At 41.6% G+C, this 21,616-nt stretch overlaps 1 protein-coding gene across 7 annotated transcripts in view; it reads right to left on the reverse strand.

The window, feature by feature from the left end:
- TRIO (trio Rho guanine nucleotide exchange factor) overlaps window positions 1-21,616 on the reverse strand; it is a 3,522,386-nt gene that overhangs the window by 2,106,693 nt on the left and 1,394,077 nt on the right. The window lies entirely within an intron of this gene.

Raw genomic sequence — 21,616 nt, forward strand, 5'->3', positions numbered from 1 at the left:
CTAACAACTGATTAGTTTATTCTCAGAACGCTCTTCAAGAGGCAATGTATTCTGAGCAATCACCAGAAGGGCACAATAAATAAATACCATTTAATAACACATTAGAGATTATGTGCTGGTATTCTTGATCATAAATGTTATCAAACACTTTATTTAACAATATTAACTTTTCTTACATTGTTCTTCCATCTGCCATATTACACGTTTCACAGAAATACATTATTTTGTGTTTTAATGTAACATCCTCTACCATCTGTCACATTTATGAAGGGCAGCTGTCTTTAAACTCATATGATGATCACTTGTTTATAGCTACCCCTTTCTTTATGTACCATAATGTGATAACTCACGGAGACAGCATACGTTTTACAGTCAAATCACGGTAAATCAAATTACATTTCTCTGCCTTTTTTTCCTAGTTTTTTTATGATTAGTCTAAGATGTGGCCTAAAATATATACAAGATCTTTATGCACCTCTTTTCAGACAGGCAAGTCTCTGTGTCATGCTGCATAGTCTTCATATAAAAATGATACCTTACCAGAGGATCAAGGAAAATGACGCAATGAACAGCTTCTGAATTAGCAGACACCAAAGAGTGAACTCTAGATTAGAGGCTTGGATGTTGATGCTCAAATGGGAGTTTGAGTGTTTCTCCCTATTCAGTGTTAATCAGTCTGCTCATCTGTGGTGCTGTTGCGAACGTGATTTCCTCCCCCCCAATTTAGGATTCGGAAATCCCGTGGGTGGTGGGGTACAACTACTTACCCCATTTGACTTGGCAGTTGATGGGATCTTTGGACTCAGCAAGCAGTGTGGTAATCAGAAACATTCAACAAATTAATAACTGTAACCTATGCATGAAAAATTAGACAATTTGAGACACTGTGATGAATTTGGCCATGGAAACAAAACTCCAAACTGATTTAAGGGTCAAAGTTTTATTACAACCACAATGCCAATATAATGTAAATGGTACACAAAGCTAAGTTGTAGACATAAATGAAAATCATAGGCTGTCCGAAACGCCTGAAGAAATTCATCCCACTAAACATTCAAACTATCAGACACTCCAACAGGATAACAGAGACTAATAACACAATGATTTGAGCAACTGAGACCGACTTCAAGTTGGTAGTTGGTGACATTAGTACATTTATATATCCACAATCAATTGCTGGACTGGGTCATCTCTACTTCTATCATAGGTCTGGACTGGCATGTGAGGAGAAGGGCTGACGTGGTAAAAAGCAGAAGACAAAAATAATTTGGAAAATCATCTGACTAGGAGACCAGCTATAAAAATATACTGGTGTAAGTTTTCTAAGCTGTAAAAGAAAACAAGAACATAGCATTGCAGATCACCAATATATCGCTCACTATGGGGCAGCAGACATTAAGGATTCATCGAACCAGAGCGCCAATAGCTTCACAGCATCATTAAACAGCAGCATCTGAGGGAGTGCAGAACACAATCTGCACATATGGCAGAGTAGAAGTTCAGAGTATGTTGGGCATATTAATGCTGAACAGCATATGCAATGGGGCAAATAGAAGAAGGTGACTAGGGTATCCTAACAGCATTCAAGAGATGAGCAAGGAGCATAATTTACAGCACAAGATGCAAGAGAGGACTGACTGAAGATGGTAACTTAAAGTTTCAAAAGTCTCTACCTATCTAGAATTGTCCTTTTTCGCTGATTGGACCGCAAAGTGGGCCCATTGGATGCAAGATGATCAATATCCAATAGAAATTATAGACGCCCATCAGGTATGCAACTATTCAGGATTTTCTCAAAGAAGGTGAAAAGTCACCTCCGATGATTACCATAGTTCTGCTGAAAACTAACAAATTACTCAACATTTTAAACATTGCAGTTTCTTCCCATGGGTCACAGGATGATTTTAACAGTTCTCATGTGAATTATGAATGCTTGCATTAGTCTAGTAGCTGGAACAAACTCTGCTACGTTTCAAGGACAGTAAGACCTTACTCGATGCCTTAATACGGGAGGACATTCTCGTACACATAAGCAACCTAGGAAATAATTCAGGTCAAAGGTAACAAGATGAGATAGCATTTCTTCTCCACCACTGCAAGAATGAAATTTCAGGCCTAGTCTGGTCAATAAAAACTAAATACATAATCATAATGAATAATCGTTTATTCTAATGGAGACCATTTATTAACACATATGCTAAATAAAATCATTCAACTGCAATCATTGTTAATGCATAACTTTAGAAATAACAGATGTGCATTTATTTTTCTGCGCACACAACTCTACGCTAATAAATTCATATAAATTAACATAAGTATGATTAATTCATGTTTATTTACTACTAATAGGTTTTTCATGTTTACTATATCTCTAAGAATAATAGTTTTAATAAGAATTTGTGTCAGTAGTTCACTAAAATATAAACACACATCTGCCTTGGAAAAACGCGATGCACAAACGAGATGAGGGCACAATGTTCGCCATAATTCAAATGTGCAAATTTTTGCATTCCATCTGCTTTTAAATGTCAATAATATGTTATCATAAACTGAAATGTATGCCACTAACAGAAAAATGTAATCTCTATCTCTCCTCTGACGGCAATTTATGCCATCACAAAAGGACACTCATTCACAATGAGACAACTCAAAGCCTTGTAGTTTGGTAGAGTGTAGGTCTAAGTCTACTCTAATTCTCAATTCTCTTCAGGTTTTTGTAGTATCTGTTTCTCGTATTCTCCAATCTAATCTATTCCTTCCACAGTTTATTCTTTGCTCTTTGTTTCTTCCAGAAATTATATGCTCTGTAAAATCCAAGTGCACAAATTATCCAATCTGTCACATTCAGTAGAGTTCTCAGGATCATTCTCAAAAAACCTTTCCCTAAATCACCAAACCAAGATCCTCCTTTTAAAATTCCTTCACCTATTGTCTCACAGACATGTGTCTGTTCCAAGTCACTTAAGTCATTTTTCAGACTTGTTAAACTAGGAGTGTATCTCCTTACTGTTGTCAGATATGTAAGTGCAACAATGTTGCGCCTTGAAAACTCGACAGACTCCACCTTCTTTTGCTAAAAGGATGTCTTACGCAAGGTGATTTGATAAAATCATTCATCTCATTGCAACAATTTCAGTGACCATTAGGAGCACTGCACCTGCAAAATCTGTTGACATCTTATCCAATATGGTTCAAAATGTTCTGTTCTTTATGTCATTTAGGATCACTCCCACTTGCTCCCCTTTTTGGCCTCGTTTTAGAATTTGTTTCAATACTGGATTCTCAAAATTGTCTACTTGGTAAATCTTCAGAAAAACCACCCCTAAGTAGCAAGTGCCATACCATCCGTTCGGCAATCTGTAATATGCTTTCTTGCCATAAATATAATACACAAAAGGCACTGCGGGGTCTTGTCCATTTAACATAAAATCCAAAACACTCTTAAACAAAAAATACATGTCTGTATTCACTAGTTCCTACAAACATATTGTGAACTTTGATTGCAGCCTGTATCTACAAAGCTTTCATACACGTTGCCAATCTAAAGCTAAGTGTCCTTGTGTGTCAGGTGTTTTGTGTGCAAAATCCTTCTTGTAATCATTTGAAGCTATCAACTTTTCAACATTTTCTTTGATTGTTTTTCTCCAGTCATCAGCTTGATTAATGAACTCATTCTCCACTTGTGTGAGGATGCAGGTTAAAGTGTTTTTGTGTGCGTATGCAGTGCCAAAAGTTAGTTACGTTCAAAGACTCCTCCTACTATGTCTATGTTTTTTGCCTTCGCAATACTGCTCAGATGCTGGGTAATGGCACAAAAGAGAAAACCAAGTCAAAGTCTGAATAAAAATATTAGATATATTCCTGATTGTACAGGCGTGTTAATAATAAACTGCAACTAATGCCATAAATCAGTGGTAAACTGTGGAATGTAATCCCTTCCTGCACTGATTAAGGAATTTGGGTGCACACATTAGTCATGTGCATTCATTGTATCCACAGACTCATACTGCAAGCTATTATAAACAATGGAAGACAAGTATCCCTTTGAGTCATCTAAGTGGAGCATTCTTTCACTGAAACACTCATTCCTGCAATCAATAAAATACTCAAAATCTCACATACTATTGCGAAACCAATGCACACATGTTTACACTGGCTATGTTTTCCCTGTTCCGGGTTCATGTCTTCTGTAGAATCAGAGAGAAAAGAAAATTGAAGTAAAAAAGCAAAAGCAGATAAAATCAAAAATTTAAATCAGCTTCTCAAAGTCTATTTGCACCTATTTACAACAGTTCTTGGTTTGTTTTTTTATAATGTTTTTCAAGTTCCAATTAGCACCTTTTAAAAAACAGTTCAAAAAAGTTTGTCTTTAATAAATCACAGTCTGATAATTGCTTATGATTACACCTAGAGTGTGTTATCTCTCTCTTGGTCAATTGGCAAGGTTATTTCAAAACTCAGTTCAAATGCGATTTCAAGTTCCAGAATGTTTAGCTGAATTCTCACGGTCAAAACTAATGGCCATAAACTCGTTCTCCCATTCATTTGCAGCAAGGTAAGTCCATTCAGGCGTTGCGTACTTGTGGTTTGGCACTCTTTTTCTGTTTGTCCTCTTTCCAGCACTGATTTCATCTTCATTTTGATCTGGTCCTTCAGCTGCTTCTGTTATGGTTGGGAGCACGTCAGGAACGGGTGCAGGTACAGGTGTGGGTCATTGATCTCCTCTTACAGCTCTCCTTTCGGTTGTAACTGGATGCTCAATGTCTGCTGCATTGGCAGGGGTCATCAGGCTTTGACTTGACTCTCCTGCATTCTCATTTGCTTTTGAAACACTTGAACCTTTACCAGTTTGTACAGTCATTGCTTCAGCCACTTGTCCTATCATCACAGCTTGGCTGATTTGTACCCATTCACCTTTGGCCTGTGATCCCAGGGTAACAGACTCTGTATCTTTGAGAGGACATGGAACTTTGCGTGTGTAGCTAGCGTGGATCTAGTTTGGAAGACCAGCACACTTCACAGCTGTCGTAATTAACAAATGGATCTGATAGGGGCCTTCCACTGTGGCTCAAGGCACAACTTCCTGTCAAGCTTCTTGACGATGACCCAGTCTCCAGCCTTCAGGCTGTGACACTGTTCTCAGGCCAGCTGAACTGTTGCAGCTTCAACCTGATGAGACAAAGAGCGAACCACATCAGCCAGTCCTTTTCAATAATCCAACACCAAGTCATGTGTTATGCTCACACATGCATTTGCAGGTACTACTGGCAATCTCATTGCACAAGCCATCAGTATATCATGAGGCAACAGTCCTGAAGGGTGCTACGCATGCTGATCAGAACAAGTGGCAACTCATCAGGCCATTTCAATGTTGTAGAGGCACAAACCTTTACCAAATGAACTTTCAGTGTAGCGTTCATTTGTTACACCAATCAAGATGCCTCAAGTCTGTAACTGCAATGCAATCTTTGCTCAATATTCAGTGCTGCACACAACAACTTTATGATCTCTCTGTTAGGGTGTGATCCTCTATACAATTGTAAAGGAGTCGGGAAGCCAAAGTGAAATATAAGCAGCAGCTAGGCCACAGTAAGACTGTCATTTCTGCGTGTTGGTTATGCCTCAAACCAGTGTGAAAACACGCAATCACCAATACATACTTCAAACCATTGCAAGCAGGCATTACAAGTTGCATTCTGTTAAATGGACCCCCTGATCTGCCTATGTGGCTCAAATTTACCACATTGTGTTTTCCCACGTTCATTTCCTGACAAGTTACAAACCTGCAGCACATTGCTTCGACAATCAATCTGAATCTGGGGTTGAACCAAGATTGTTTAAATGTACTAATCATTGCATCTCTGCCGAGAAAATCCAGACCATGGTCATATCTAGCCATTGGTGTCAGTAAACAATGTGCAACACTGCTTGTTTCTTGTTTGAAATCCAAACTCCATCTTCCTTTCTCTCTCTCTCTCTCTCTGCACACAGCCTGCTCTACTCCAACCTCTGCGTTCTTTCTCTGGTGCCTCTTCCTGCAACCTTTTAAACTCTTCCCAGGTGTCAACCACTGACATCAGATTGCTTTGATTTGTCTCATCAGTGCCACTTCCACCACCCCATTCTTCATTGAAGGTGACGCAATGGAATGCACAATATCTGGCATTTGAGTCAGCATAGGCATCGCCCAACAAGATATAATCATTTGACTTTTGGTGAGCTGCACATTTTACAACTGCAACTTTCTCAGGTTATTGTAATACATTTAAAAAACTGTATTATTTTACCATTTCAAATAGGTGATCCAGAAGAGGTCATAAAACCTCACTGGGACCATAGCTGCCCGAAGTCATGCACAACACCAAATCGGTATTGTCTATCAGTAAAGACTGACACTTGTAAGAGCAACCAATTCGGCTACTTGGGCAGAAATGACTCCTTGAAGCCAGGGTGCTTCAATTACTCTTGAGATGGTGCGAACTGCATATCCAGCTCTCAGGGTTCCTTCAATGCCTCTTAAGCAGAAGCCATCAACAAACACAACGTGGTCATTTCTCCTCTAAAGGAGTATCCTGAATATCAGGACTGGGTTTGGTGCATAGTTCAGTGACATTAAGGCAGTCACATTCCACTTCATTTACATCACTGGGATCATCAACATTGACAGGTAACAGGGTGGCAGGATTCAACGTGGAACATCTTTTAATAGTCACGTTTTAAGAACCAAGAATTAGTAATTCATAACGAGTCAGACGGGCATTAGTTAGGTACTGAATTTTGGTTCAGGTCAAAAAGACTTCAACCGAATGAGGAACATAGACAGTTAAAGGATGTCCCATAACAATGCCTTCACATTGGCTCACACCAGTGACCGCCACATTTTTTAAGCAGCCGGGTAAAGCTACGACAACCAGATCCAATGTGGTGGAAAAATATGCCACAGGTCTGTTTATTCCTCAGTACAACTGTGGTAAAACACAAAGGGCACAACCATCACGTTCATTACAAAACAGTGCAAAAATCTTTGTGTAGTCAGGCATTTTCAGACTCGGGGCTCTGCACAAACTCTCTCAACTCAGTGAAAGCTTTCAAGCACATCTGATCAAAAAGGGACCGGGTCAGTAATGTATTTGTGTGTTCATTTCTGCAGGGGCTTGGAAATTACTGAAAAATTTGGTATCTACTGGCGGCAGTAGCTCACCATGCCCAAAAACATTCTGGCATTTCTGTGTGTGACTAGGGGATTCATTTGCATAATGGCAGCAACTCTCTTCTGAGAGACTATTTTTGCACCTTTCTCAATCAGGTGACCCAAGTATTTTACCGTCTTTTGGCAACACTGTAATTTAGTTGGGGAAACTATGTCCGTTCTCTCCTAAATGATTTACTAGGGCTACGGCATCTTGTCTACAGGATTCACTTGTGTTTGATGCAACCATTAGGTCATCAATGTACTGGACCAGGGCAGACAAACACATTTTTTAATGATTCCAAATTGTTTTTCAAAATATCTTTGAAAATAGACGGTGATTCTGAGAATCCCTGTGGAGTGCGGCACCACGAACATACGCGGTTGTCAAATTTGAAATTGGCTATCTTCATGCAGAGGCACTGAGAAAAATGTTTGGGACAGATCAATGACAGAAAACCATTCTGCTTCACATGGAATCTGAAACAAAATCACTGCTGGATTTGGCACCACGGGACAGCATGACACCACAATTTTGTTCACCTTTCTCAAACCTTGGACTAAGCAGTATTTTCCACTGGGCTTCTGCAAACCCAGAATAGGGAAATTACAAGAACTTCTAATCACTGCTTTTAGAACTCCCTGCTCAACAAAGTCTGCAATTATCGGGGTAATCCCTTCGATTACATCCGGAGACATATTATACTGGGACGTCTTAGAAAAGACTGCATTTGGATTTTTGGTCACTTAGGCTCAACACCTCTGATGAGTCCAATGTCTTTTTCAGAGGGATCCCAAACTCTTAACATTACAGTGACTTGTAACTCAGCAGGTAGGTCTCTGACTGCCATTGCAGCAAACAATTAAATGAGAGGGTACATTTCATCAATTTGGCTGGAGGTTTCCTCATCATCACTGTTTGGCTGCATGGCTATTTCCTCATGTGTACAAGTGATGGAACATTTTAATTTGCACAGTAAGTCTCTTCCTAACAGACTCACAGAACTTGATGTAGGTCCTCAAAGGTTCATATTTTCACAGGTATTAATTCTGTAATAGGGTTTGTCTGGTGCTGCTGATTTGGTACTCCTACTACCTGAACTGTCCTTCCAGAGAGAGGCACATTAGGGACTTCTACAGTTCTGACAGTGGAACGGGTTGCTCCAGTGTCAACCAGGAATGAAACACCATGACCCATAACAGTGTCATTCACACATGGACCACGCTGATCTGCCCCCAGTGAGGCAGCCAACACACATTATTCTTCCTTTGAGCTCAAACTCTGACACTCTTCACTCATTTCATCATCACTAAAAACTATAAGTGGATATTGTGTGATTAACTGGTTTGTGTTATTACTTGTCATATGGTTCACGTTCTGCTGAGGAACCATTACCTGCCGTTGTGCCATCGGAGCTTGTGGAATCTTCATTTGGTGGGGGCCCTGAATTTGCTGTTGGGGAATTTTTATCTGTTGCTGGAGAATCTGCATTTGTACTGCTCCAGTAGGAACATTCATGTTTTGAAATTGGGGCCTCTGACACATAAGTCCTTCACCTTGACCAGTTAATACTGTACCACAGGTCTGATTAGACTGATTTGGAGCATTATTCTGGGAAGCTGATAGTGAAGAACACATGGGCATTGTTTGTCTTTGATTCACAATATGTGCAGGTGTCACCACATTAGGCGTAGACTCCATTTGAGTCCCCACTGGGGTGGCTGTGACACTACTGGAACTGTAATATTTTGGGCTGTATTCTCAGTAAGTAACTCAAAATCACTTTATTCGGTTTAAACATTTTCAACCATAAAAATATATAAATACACAACACATCACAATCTCTTGAACCTTATAGCCCCCAATTACATTTAAAATCAATTAAAAGAAAATTACTTTTAAGATTACATTGTTCAAATTGATAGTTCCATAGTAAGATAAAAATTTATGAAAACACTAAACTATGATTGAAAATGTACACAGTTCCGCCAAGTTATAACTCCCTTTGAGAAGGAACCAATCCCTAGCCACATCAACGCATCAGAAGTCATACATAACCACATAAAAGCTGGCCGGTATTGCACAAAACCCCTATCCCTCAAAAGGGGGACTGAATATTGTTTGCTAAAAGGTGCATATAGCTCACAAAACTTAGTAAAATGCATTATGGTCTGAGCGGAAACACCATCACACAGACACAATTTTATGGTGTTCTGTTCAAACTGCCCTAACGGGAAACACAGATTAGTTCTAATCACTCACAAACGAAATCACGTAATGAGGGTCCTTTCCCATTCATTTTTAACCTCCAAGAGGTAGGTCTCTGGGCCCACACCCATCTTTATCATAATAAAATCCCTCACTGATTTCTTCCGTAACTCCACCTCCTCCCTTTTGGCCATTGCCATTTTTAGGAAATTCTCCTTTACCCACCTTTTGTCTGCGCTGGATAGAACCTCTGGTGCATCAAAGATGTCTAAACGTCCCAATGCATTAGTTACCTTTCTTATATAAGCCAACCAGGGAATTTCCTTAGTGTGATCGCATCACAGACAATCCCACAAGATTTCCCTGTTAAGGGACGCACATTTATTTGTCCAAATTGAAATCCACAATAAAATGGGAGCTAATTTAATGGTGTCTTCTATAAAATCCAGCTAAACATGCAAACAAAACCCAGAAGTCTTTTGTCCCACCCCTTCTACAAAAACAGTTTTCCTCAGTCGCAGGAGCCCTATTTTCCATGCAGTACCCAGAGTGTGCCCCATACAAAAAATTGGAAGACATTTGCAACTGTATACCTCAAGCAGGGGCTTTATAGGTTTGTTACCTACCCTAACAGCAAATTCAAACGTGGCACCTACAGTGGAGTTAAAGAGCCTCCCTCTTTTGGCAATACAGGGTTTCCAGGTGCCCTTGTCATCAAAAGTCACTTCAAGATAGGGAAAATCATGCACCTTTCCAATTACCTGTTCCTTTAATTGTAGCGCACCCACCTTGCTTAGAGGTTTACCATAGACCATAAAATGTGATTTACTACAGTTTATCTCCAAGTCTAAGGATGTCCTGAAAGTTTCATATGCTTTAACTGCCTCATGTAGACCGTTCATAGTGCAGGCCATAAGAACCGCATCATCCGCATATATCAATACAGGAATACTCTTGCCATTAATTTTAGGAGCATCCTTACATCTTTCAGCAAAAAAAAATATCAAACAACCCATATGTATATAGCAAAAAAAGGGTAGGGGCCAAAACACACCCCTGTCGCGCGCCCCTATTTAGTTCAAACAGCTCCGTCATTTCACCATGCCACCCAACCATCACACTAGCATTAGTATCTGAATGAAGATAACGGAGCAGCTCCACAATGTGAAAATCCATGCCCATCTGGGTAAGCCTATCCCAGAGCTTCCTGCGATTAACCTTATCAAAGGCGCAACTTAGGTCCAAAAAGGCAAGGTACAGGGTGCCCCTCATGGCTTGTGTATACTTGCCAATCAGGATAAGCAGATTTAAACACTGCTCTAGGGTACCTAACCCTTCCCTGAATACATACTGAACCCTACACAAGATTGTATTTCCAAACATCCAATCCTCAATACGTCTTAAGATGATCCGACCCAGAATTTTTGCTGAGGAATCAAGTAGTGAGATCGGGTGATATGACTTTGGGTCATTACGATTGCCCTTTTTATAAACGGGAACAATACATGCCGTTCTCTAAGTAGCTGGAATTGCTACACTAACCACTGCATTGAGGACATTAAGCAAAATTGGTGCCCACAGCTGAGGACAATATTTGTATAAGTCCATTGGAATAGTATTGGGACCCGGGGTTTTGTGGCTAACACTGCATTGCAGCGCCTCCTTTAGCTCTTCTAGGTTAAACCTAATAGCTAAATCTGGGGCGTATCCCTGCTGTTCGCCCCTGTTAGCGTCAAAGCCTTAATAAGTAAACTTACAAGGGGACGCATTTAGGACGACAAACCTTTGGACCACGTTTGGAAACTTCCCAGTACGAAATATTTTCTTGGCATCACCAATCAATAGATCAATAAACAATCAATAATAATCACTAATCAATAAACATATAATAAGAATTAATTATCGAACACACCATGACTTCTCAGTCACTAATAACCACACCAGTTTAGTCAAAAGTTAAGATATTTATTTCCCTATTTGTTACAATCTAATATCATGTCTGTTAATCTCATCAACAATAAACCATGCCAAAACAATCCTAATTAGTAATCAAAGCATGACTTAATAAATGCATCAGCTATATTCATTCAGTATTAGGCACATCATTTATATGAAGTAACTTAGCACAGTCTCATTAGTACATGACTCAACAAAGCAAGAACTCAGTCATTTGTCTATTTGCACAAGATATTAGTGAACGCCTTAACTAACCTCAAATTAACATCAGCATGTTGGGCTTCATGCAAAACATTTTAGTGAACACGAATTTGGAAAACTTCTATACTAAGGCCTCTATCAAAATTGCAGTTGGTACCTAGAAAGAAAAGGCAAACAGACAATCACAATTTGCATCGGATAGTTACCAATCCAACAGATCAGCAAGCAGTGTCAGTCTTCGTCCTCAGGACATCAGTCGATTCACCATCAGCAGAGATAGGGCGGGGCAAAGTCTCAAGATAGCATAGCTAAGGATGATTGTTTCCCTCTGATGGAGGAGAAGTTAGCATCAGGCAAGAATGGGGTAGAGGATGGTTTAAAGTGACAGGACAATTAAACTATTATATGGTAACTAGCAAAAGGTACTATAGCAAAAGTTTCATAGCAAAAGAATGGCAAATGGCAATGGTAAAAGTCAAAGCTAAAGTATAAGTGTGATCCCGCTTTCCTCGGGTTACGCTGTTAAATCAAAACCGTCTAACTATTCCCTAATTCCTCATTGGATAAAGTTTGGTGCATTATTATCTCTGTCCAATAATTCGGTAAGCACCTTACTAGAATTTTCCACAGTTTACAGTTCCCATGTTGCGGATTGGTCCATGTTATTGACGTCTTCAACGGTTGGAAAGTCAGGTAGAGAATGTTACACTTTGCGCTCCAGTCACTGTCTTCATTGTCTTCTCCTAGTACAGTTAACCTTGCACCTGTTACAAATTACACTGTATCATCTACCAAGAACGTTGCCTTGAGCAAGCCAGTTCTCATGAGAAAGAATTTACTACGGCTACACACATATACCTCTTGGAAAACTACAGCTTCGTATCCTTCAGGAAAACAGCACATTACACGTTAGAAAATACAATTCAATATGGGGCCAGGCAGCTAGGCCTAAACACTTGCTAAGCTAATAAAGCAAATTTTTAACACATAAGCCTAATTATAATATACTAATACAAATTCAAACATTATTGCATAAAATTCTGAATTAATAAGCCTTTTCATTAGTCTTCGTATACATTGGTAGCCACTCCCCGTGGGCACATTTCAAACATGTGCATTATTTTCTATGTTACCACATTTTCTAAGCAACTTCATTACACAATATATTGCAAGATTACGTAATTAATATGGCTTTTAAAAAGACACACTCCAACACCCCTTATGTCTCCTATAGGACACCCAGAGAAAATTCCAAAAAAGTGGGCCACCCAAATCTCAGGGGTGATATTGCAACCCAGACCCTCAGAGGCTTCCGTCTCAACACAGCCCCTGTTGACCACCTTCCAGAACAGGCCTGGATTCTTAAGTAATGCTGCACTTTCCAGCTCCTCCCAGGCCTGCTCCTTAAGTTGTTGCTTCCTGGCCCTCAGGATGGATTTATAGTGGGCCCTCGTATCCCTTACAAGTGTTATATCTCTTGGTTTTTCTTTTAAGACCTTCCTCAGAGATTGTATGGCCTCATAACAGGGCTTGGTGAAACAACCCCCCTGTACCTTACATGGAGGCTGGGCAGCTGCAGTCATGCTTTCTTTAAAGGCTCTATTTACTTTGGATATAGCATCCATGACTTCCCCTGGGCTGGGAGAATCAGCCAGGATAGTTCCTAAAAACATGTTTAAATTTTTGCCCACTACCGTCTCTGTTAATTGCCGAATATTAACTTGTTTCCAGTCGAGGAGTCTACCCTGATCTTTAGGTCTCACCAAGACAGGCCCACCCCGTACTGATTTCCACATTGTGCCAGGGAAATTAAAAGAAATCCTGAGGGGACTGTGGTCCCTGAAATGCTGCACTACTACTTCACCACCCTTGACCATGTTCTTTAAAGGAGGCGAGACAAAAATTTAGTCAATTGTTGTTCCAAACCCCCTCCCTACAAAAGTGGGGGCCTGATGTGTACCCACCACTCCCAGGTCGCAGAGGTTCAGAAGACCTGAACTCCTTAGGCCTTTAATCAGAACCCTACCCCTCACATCATGTGTCCCCTCTACTGACTTTGTCTTGTAATCCTGTTCAAAAGGGTTCGCCATAGTACTATAGCTCCCTATTTTAGTGTTAAAATCCCCTGCCACCACAGCACAAAAAGCCAGCCCAAACCCCTCCAGTCTGCACTTCAGTTTCTGCAAAACAGAAAAGAGCACCTCAATTTGTCAACCAGAATCCCAAACAGCATAGTAGAAGTTGACCAGTACAACATTAAATTTATTTGAGAAAACTACCCAGGTGATTAGAAAGCACTGATGATTACATGTAATTTGATAAGCTCTTGCTATTTTGGAGAATCGAATTAAGGTGACTAAACCACCTTTTGGGCAACCACCTTGAGACCTTACGGCCGGGACTGTAAAATTTAGAAAACCATCCCATACAGCCATCCCATCCGACCAGGTCTCTTGCAGTAAGATAAAATCGTAATGTGCCACAAACTTCAACCAGCTGCTATCCAAAAACTTAGTATCATACCCTGCTACATTCCACGAAATAAGGCAACACTTCATATTTGAACCATTCCGTCCTTCAGTGATCAAGGCATCAGAAGGAGAATTAATCACCCCCACCACCCCCCCCCCCAACGTGGCTCTGTGCAATCCACCCTCTCCAGCTCTGTGGGGGGAGAAAAGTCATGACCCATGTTATTTGGCTGTAGGGCACCCTGCCCTAGGCTGGGATTCCTAGTTAAGATATCATCTCTCTGCTGGGGGTGGTTATAGAAAAAACCCAGAGGGACCACGCCAATCTTAATCTTCAGCTGGAATGGAAAATGTTGTGACAAAAGGATCCTCTGGGCCAGGCCTGGATATCTACAATTTACAATCACACAGTCCCCATGGACAACCTTTACCCGGGGCCTGACCCAGTCAATTCTTCTGACAAGCATGATATCCTCAAAGTCCTTGCAGTCAAAGTCACGATTTTTACTCAACCAATGGCAGGTCTTGTTCTTTAATTGGGCCGTGAATTCACTTATACCCAGTGCTAAGGGGGGGAACACCAGTAAGCACCACCACATAAGGCGCACAGGCTGGAGGAAGCTCTAAACAGACAAGGGGGGACAATTTACCCCATGTGGGTTTTGAGTCTCACTCCTATCTTGAGTCACATCCATGCTATCCGTATACCCACTACCAAATATCCCATCGCCCTCTCTCCTGCAGTTTGTCTCAGGGGTTGCTAAGGAATCTCCCAGCACAGTCTCTGTGCGAAGACCAGCAGCCCTCAAGATGGGATAACTTGGAGGTTTTTCCTTCTCTTCCAACAGGGGGCTAAGTTTTTCTTTTTTCTGAGGTACCCTCTCTGCCACCTAAGATCTAAAAGGCCCTCTTTATCAGGAACCAACCTTGGCCTCTTTTTTCCACTGATCTGAGAAACTGCAGTTTCAAGCACCCGCAGTTTCTCCAACCGGTGCCAAACAAGAATAGATCATTTCTTTATATTTTGGCAATAAATTTTCAAAGCAGAAACCAGGGCACTGATCCATGGGGCCCAAAGGGGTCAAGTTAGGGTTGGCAGGCAGGGGCAATTTATTTTTCTTCCCCAGTTTGTTTGCAGTCTTATTCTTTTTCGTCGGAGGACTGCTATTGCCCGGCGGAGAGACCATCAAGAGCCTCTTGCTCTTCCTCATTCCTCCTCCCAAAACCTCTACCCCTGACCCCTCTGGTTCAGCTTGCTCTGGGGTTTTGGGCAAATCCCCCTGGCTAACCCGAGACTGTCCATCCTCACCCTCAATGATCCCCAAACCCTCATCCTCAGTGGAAGTTTGTTGCCAGTCACCCAACTCCAGCGAGAGTCTCCTTTCTGCCAGATCAATCTTTCTTGTGACTACCCCAACAGCACTCACTAAAAAGGAATCCAATGTTGAGTTTGAGTTTGATTTACCTTTTTCCACTGAGGCCTCAGGTGCTGCAGGTACCTCTCAGGTCAATCACAGAGAGCAGCCACTATTTGAATTACTGGTAAGTCAAGGACTTTTTTCCACTATAAAAGCTAATTTAAAAAATAAAACCATGTATACAATCCGTATGAGCTCTGAGGCCTAGTCACTTACCCCCTCTGCTGGAACTAAGAGAGATGGCCCAGCCCGGCCTCTTCTGGCCAATGACGGGCAAGAGACGGGCCTGCCCTTGGCCCAGGCGAGTCCCGCGCAGCGGCATTAATGTGGCGCTTAAGAGCGCTTCCTTCCTCCTCTGGCTCCGCCCCCTCCACAAGATCTTGGGACACCAAGTCCCGTGGCGAGTTCTGCGCTGTATTACCAACTGTAACTGTTAATTCGATAATAGACACTGTCATCCCCTCGCAAGTTTGGTTGGAGCATTTTTCTAAAAAAGAAGCTAATACTTTGCAGAGAGACCTAACTGGGTTTGTCAAGGCGGGGGGTGTATTTATAATAGCCCCTCATAATTTATTGGAAGTATCGGAGGTATTTCAGGCTATTCAAAACTGCCCCTCTGACAAAGCTCCTGGTCCAGATAGATTTCCAGCTGACATAATATATAAAGCCCTGCCTGAATTTTGGGCCCCTCTTCTTACTAATGTTTTGAGGGCTGCTATGATGGGCCCCTTGGTAGACACCTGGAGTGAGGTGATAATTGTGCCCATCTTCAAGAAGCGGTACAGAGCAGATCCGCAATGTTATCGCCCAATTTTTCTCTTAGACAGTTCTGTCAAGATCTTATGGCGTGTGTTATTGAGCAAGTTAGAACATTGGGCTAAGGAGACCAATAGCCTCTCAAAGGTCCAGTTAGGGTTTCAACCAGGGCTGGGCACAATTGAACATACTCTCAACTTAACCCTGATAGTACAGAAAAACACCAAAACTAAAAAAGGCTGTCTCCATTTAGCCTTCATGGATCTATCCTGTGCCTTTGTCACAGTTAATAGACATAAACTGTGGTCTGTCATGTGGGATATGGGAATTGATGAAGATTTGATCTCCTTACTCAGTATACTTCATGCCTGTACCACCGCTCAGGTCCGTTTTAGCTAAGAGGGTGATCTTACTGAAGAATTCCCCTCTTTGAAGGGAGTTAGACAGGGGTGTGTGTTGGCCCCTTTTCTTTTTCTGCTCTATATTAATGGCATAGAAGACTTTTTATGTAGGATGGGGAAGGATCCCCCTGTTATTAATTCTCAGCCATTAGCAGTATTACTCTACACGGACGATGCTGTCCTTATTTCAAGGACAGCAAATGGCCTGCAAATCCCTATTAGATGCTTTTAATATTTTGTATCGGTAATCTTGGCCTTACAATTAATAGAACAAAATCATACGTGATGAAGTGTGGACCAAAGTCATCAAAAAGCAAAACATTTGTTTTGGAGGGTGCAGAAATATTTAAGGTCCCTAATTATACTTATCTGGGGGTTCCAATCGATGTTGATTTTAACTGGAAATCTCTAATAAATGTTCGTATTCTTCAGTTTCAAAGAGCCATTGATGCAGCCCTTAGGTTCTCAAAGAAACTGGCACATAAACCAGTTAAGGAATGATGATCATTTTTAAAAGTAAATGTCTTTTAATTGCCACATTCGGAGCCAGGGTGTGGGGTTATACAGACTGTTGAAGTCTACAGGTAGTGGAAAATAAGTTTTTGAGAAAGCTGTTAGCAGTCCCTCAATCCACTCCAGCTGCTTTTTGCCATGATGAAGAGGAGCTGAGGGATATGGCTGAACATATAAGAATGCAACCTTTATTGCTCTGGCTATGAGTATGGCTAAATCCTGAAGCCCACTTGTGCAGATCTATGATCAGGGACCGTTTGTCACTGGTGCGCACTATGGATATCCCTTGGATTAGATATGTAAATTCCATGTTTTCACGTCTTGGGGCAAAGGAATATTTCCAGAATCCTACCTCCTTGCCGGGGGGTTATACAAAGAACTAAGGATCTGTACTCGCACTTTAATCATAACCAGGATCTAACTAGTAATTTGTCTGGGGCTAGGGTGCGTCTGTTTTTAAAGCCATTACTTCCCAAGTTATATCTTAGTTTGATCACCTCCGAACGGCACAGGTTTTTACTTACTAGATTCAGCCTGAAATCTATAAAAAAAAATTGGGCATTTCCTACTCAAGCCACCTGGTTCAAGAATCTGCCCCCAGGCGGTTGTGATGGTAGATCGCATCAAAGTACCTTTCCTTTTATTCTTTTTTGTAATCTATACAGAGTCCCCAGAAGAAGGTTTTTACGTCGGGACCTTCTTCTTTCGGGTATCAGACGCAGCTACCCTGCCTTTTCTTATTTACAGAATTCGGGCAGAGAGGAGACAGCAGAGGCGGTGTTAAATTTCATAAATGCTGCTATCCGAATTCGTAATTGCTATCAACTGTTTTAATCTATTTTTATATTTAACATTTTATGTATTAAGTTTTTATTATGATGATTGTAACTGACTGTGTCTTTTATGGCTCTTTTGAGCCGAATAAAGTATTTTGATGATGATGATGAACTGTAACTGTCGGATAAATGGCTGTGCTACTGTAGTAGCCGGTACATTCAAAATTACCTGAACCTGGCTTTGCGCAACTGGAGCTGTAGGTACACTTGGGGCTACATTCTGATTTAATGATCCAACCGCGGGGGATGATTCTGTAAAAGCTGAATTATATATTCATCATCCAAATCACTTTTGTCTGTAGTTGCCTTTTTGCGTTCAACTGATTTCTGATCAGACTCCTCCGTTGGCTTCTTTTCAGTTTTAGATCTAACACTTCGGTCACCCTCCTGTGCTATTGCTAAGAATAATTTCACTCTGTGTATTATGTCTCATCTCCAGATTTTCTGCTCCTCATCCTATCTAGCTTTTGCTAGTGTCTTCTCTGCTTTTCTCACTCTCCTCTCAAATTTCTGATTCTCTTTCTGTCTTGCAACTAATTCCCAAGCGGCAAGTATTTCAAATTGTGCAGGTCTTGGAGGGGGTTTCAATTCATACAACACCCTCTTTAAATTTTCAAAAATTCTCTAATTGAAAGTTCTGCAGCAGAGGAACCCTCTTTCTCCATCATTTTGCACTATTGTTTCACACAAAGACATGCTGAAGTTCCCTTCTCTTCTATCACTACGAATGCTGGTGTACCCTCAGGCAGAGCAAGTTCACCCGCACTTACTGGAATGAAAATATCTCCACTCAACACACTCCTTAAAGCTTTGAAAATTTTCATTTTTACACAAAAATGTAATTCACAACACAGTCTACGAATCCAGGAAGTATATTTCAATCCCACAATCCTTTTCGTAAGCTGTCTTCAACCAATAGTAACACAGGCTTTTCCACCAATCTGAGCGCATGTCTTCTCACTAACCAACTTATCCCAGGGAAGACCAAATGACGTCACACTCACTTCACTCTGTGGCTGCAACCCGCTTTACAGCTGTCCCATACGCCACTCACATACAACTTGCATAAAACTAAATGCAAATATTGCAAGCACAAAAACCAAACCTGTCTGCTCACTACGTGTAGGACTCAAACGCTTTGAAAGCTGTACAGGTTACACTTCTGACTGTAGCTTTCAGACGTATGCAAATAAGATTTGACTTGAAAATCTCACTCCGGTTAATATGGATCCTCCCTGTGCACTCAGGATTCTCCTAATATCACTAATTAACTCACACTAACTCAAAGTAAAAAACTACTGGTATTATCAACGCCGCCCATTCGACCAATAACTCACAGCAGACAATAAATTAAGCAAGTATTTCCATACACTTGGGCGGTACTCCAGAGTATTATGCCACGCAGGGCCCACAAACAACAAAAACCACATGGGCAATTTTTAGCACAAAGCGCACCAATATCTTTGAGTACGATGACTCCTCAAATACCTCACACATTACACTCACCTCATTTTTAGCAAAAGCACTGCAAGCACAAAAACTCTACTCAAAACGCATACCGTACACTTGTAACACAACGCTGGAATTTCATTAAGCACTAAACTTCCCCTGAACAGCTTGTAATATGAGTCAAATTTGATTCCTCTCCTAATGAGGCAGAAATGTCACTCTGCTACAAAAAAACACAAACGTGATTTCCTCCTTCCAATTGAGGATTCGGAAACCACATGGGTGGTGGGCACAGCTACTGACATAGAGGTCAATGGGATCTTTGGACTCAGCAAGGAGTGTGGTAATCAAATACATTCAACACAATCAATAACTATAACCAATTTATAACAAATTAGACAATCTGAGACACCATGACCAATTTAGCCTCAGAAACAAAACTCAAAACTGATTTAAGTGGCACAATGCCAACGTAATGTAAATTGTACACAGCTAAGTTATAGACATACAGGTAAACCATAGACTGACGGCAATGTCTGAAGAGATTCATCCTACTAAACATTAAAACTATCTGTTGGAAAATGGGTTATTGGTAGGGCAGGTAGGTACCTACACCTAGCAACAAGCCACCAACCTCCACATAGGTACAGTTAGGTCTCAGTAAATTAATCCCAGCTCAACCCTTGGTAGCTTGGCAACGAGCGTCAAGGCTTAACTTAGGAGACAAAGTGTAAAGCATTCAAATATCACAAAACAGTAATTAAATAAAACACAGGAAACAGTTTAAAAATCCAAAACCAATTTATAAAAATAGTTTATATTTTTATCTTTAAAATGACACAAAAACGATTAAAATCGGTTCAGGGAACCCGGAGATATGAATTTTTAAAGAATTATTACTTTTCTAGCGCTTAGAAACAAAAAGCGCCAATCGGGTCATCTGGTTGCACCTCGACCGGGGCAAAGTCAAACTTTCAGGCCGACCGCGATGGAGACCTGCTCGGCTACAGGTCGCGGGAGGCCTCGGTTAAAAAGTTACCTTCTGACTTAGTCTTTATTTTGAAGTTTTTCTTCACCGGGACGAACCTGCCAGTTGAATCCGACCTCCTGGAGCCCTTGTCCGGATATGCGATGTGGGTTTCCTCGGTGGAGACTTTTACCTTCGGACTTAGTCGTTTTTTCAAGATGAAAATCCTTCGACCGGGGTAAACCTGGATCTTGAGCCGACGTCCATGGAGCCCTTCTCGGATGCGATGGCTGGGAGGTCCCGGTCAACTTTTTACGTTCGGACTTAGTCTCTTTTTTGGATGTTTTTCTTTACCGGGACGAACCACGAAGTCAGGCCGGGTCGCGGTTGAGGCAAGCCGGCTAGAATTTCCGCGGCGGGTCGGTCCCTCTCTGGAGCTTTTTTCCAAAAATTCTCAAATCTTTTCCAAACTTCTGGGGCTTCACCCAGATGTTCTTTTAAGGTTCTTTTGGGGTCCACAGCTCACCCCAAGGGTCCAGAAGTTCTGTGATGGTCCTTGGGGGGTGCGGACTTCAACTCCCAGAATGTACCTGGCGCAAACTCCTTTTTGGCCACTGGACAGTGGTCAGCTGGTCGCTTTCTTCAGGAGTTGGTGCAGGGGACTCTGGTTAGCAATTTTTCACCTGTAGCAAACAGGGAGTCCCTCCTTGAACCAGTTGAAGCCAGGCAAAGTCCTTCTTGTGGTGAAGCCCAGGTGTGCAGCTGGTGCAGTCCTTCTGAGTGCAGGTTCCAGGTGCAGGCCAGGGGTCCAGCAGGGCAGTCCTTCTTCTCCTTAAGTTCTTTCTTCTTGAAATTTGGTGGGGATCTGAGGCGTGGGTGCAGATCTGCCAGTTTTATCCTTGCTCCTGGGTGAAAAGCAGGGGGGCCCTGGTTCTCCAATCAGGGACAGGGTCGTCCCCCTGTGATGACCACTTCCTGGGAAGTGTGGCAAAAATCCATCCCAGAAGGCAACAGTCTCCAAAAATCCAACATGGATGAATCTGATTTTTGGAGGTTACATCTGGCTGAGCCCACCCACTGGTGTGGCTAAAAATCATAAACACACCCCTCTCCTGCCCTCTCCTAATCTAATCAAGGGGGCACCTAATTGTCTGGGGTTGCAGGATGTGGGGGTGTTGCTGGGTGCTCCAAATGTTCTTCTCTGCCTTTGAAGACCAGTTTGGCAGCCCTCCCCCTTCCTGCCTCACCAT

The sequence above is a fragment of the Pleurodeles waltl genome, chromosome 2_2, assembly GCF_031143425.1.
Source record: "Pleurodeles waltl isolate 20211129_DDA chromosome 2_2, aPleWal1.hap1.20221129, whole genome shotgun sequence".
Classification (NCBI taxonomy): Eukaryota; Metazoa; Chordata; class Amphibia; order Caudata; family Salamandridae; genus Pleurodeles; species Pleurodeles waltl.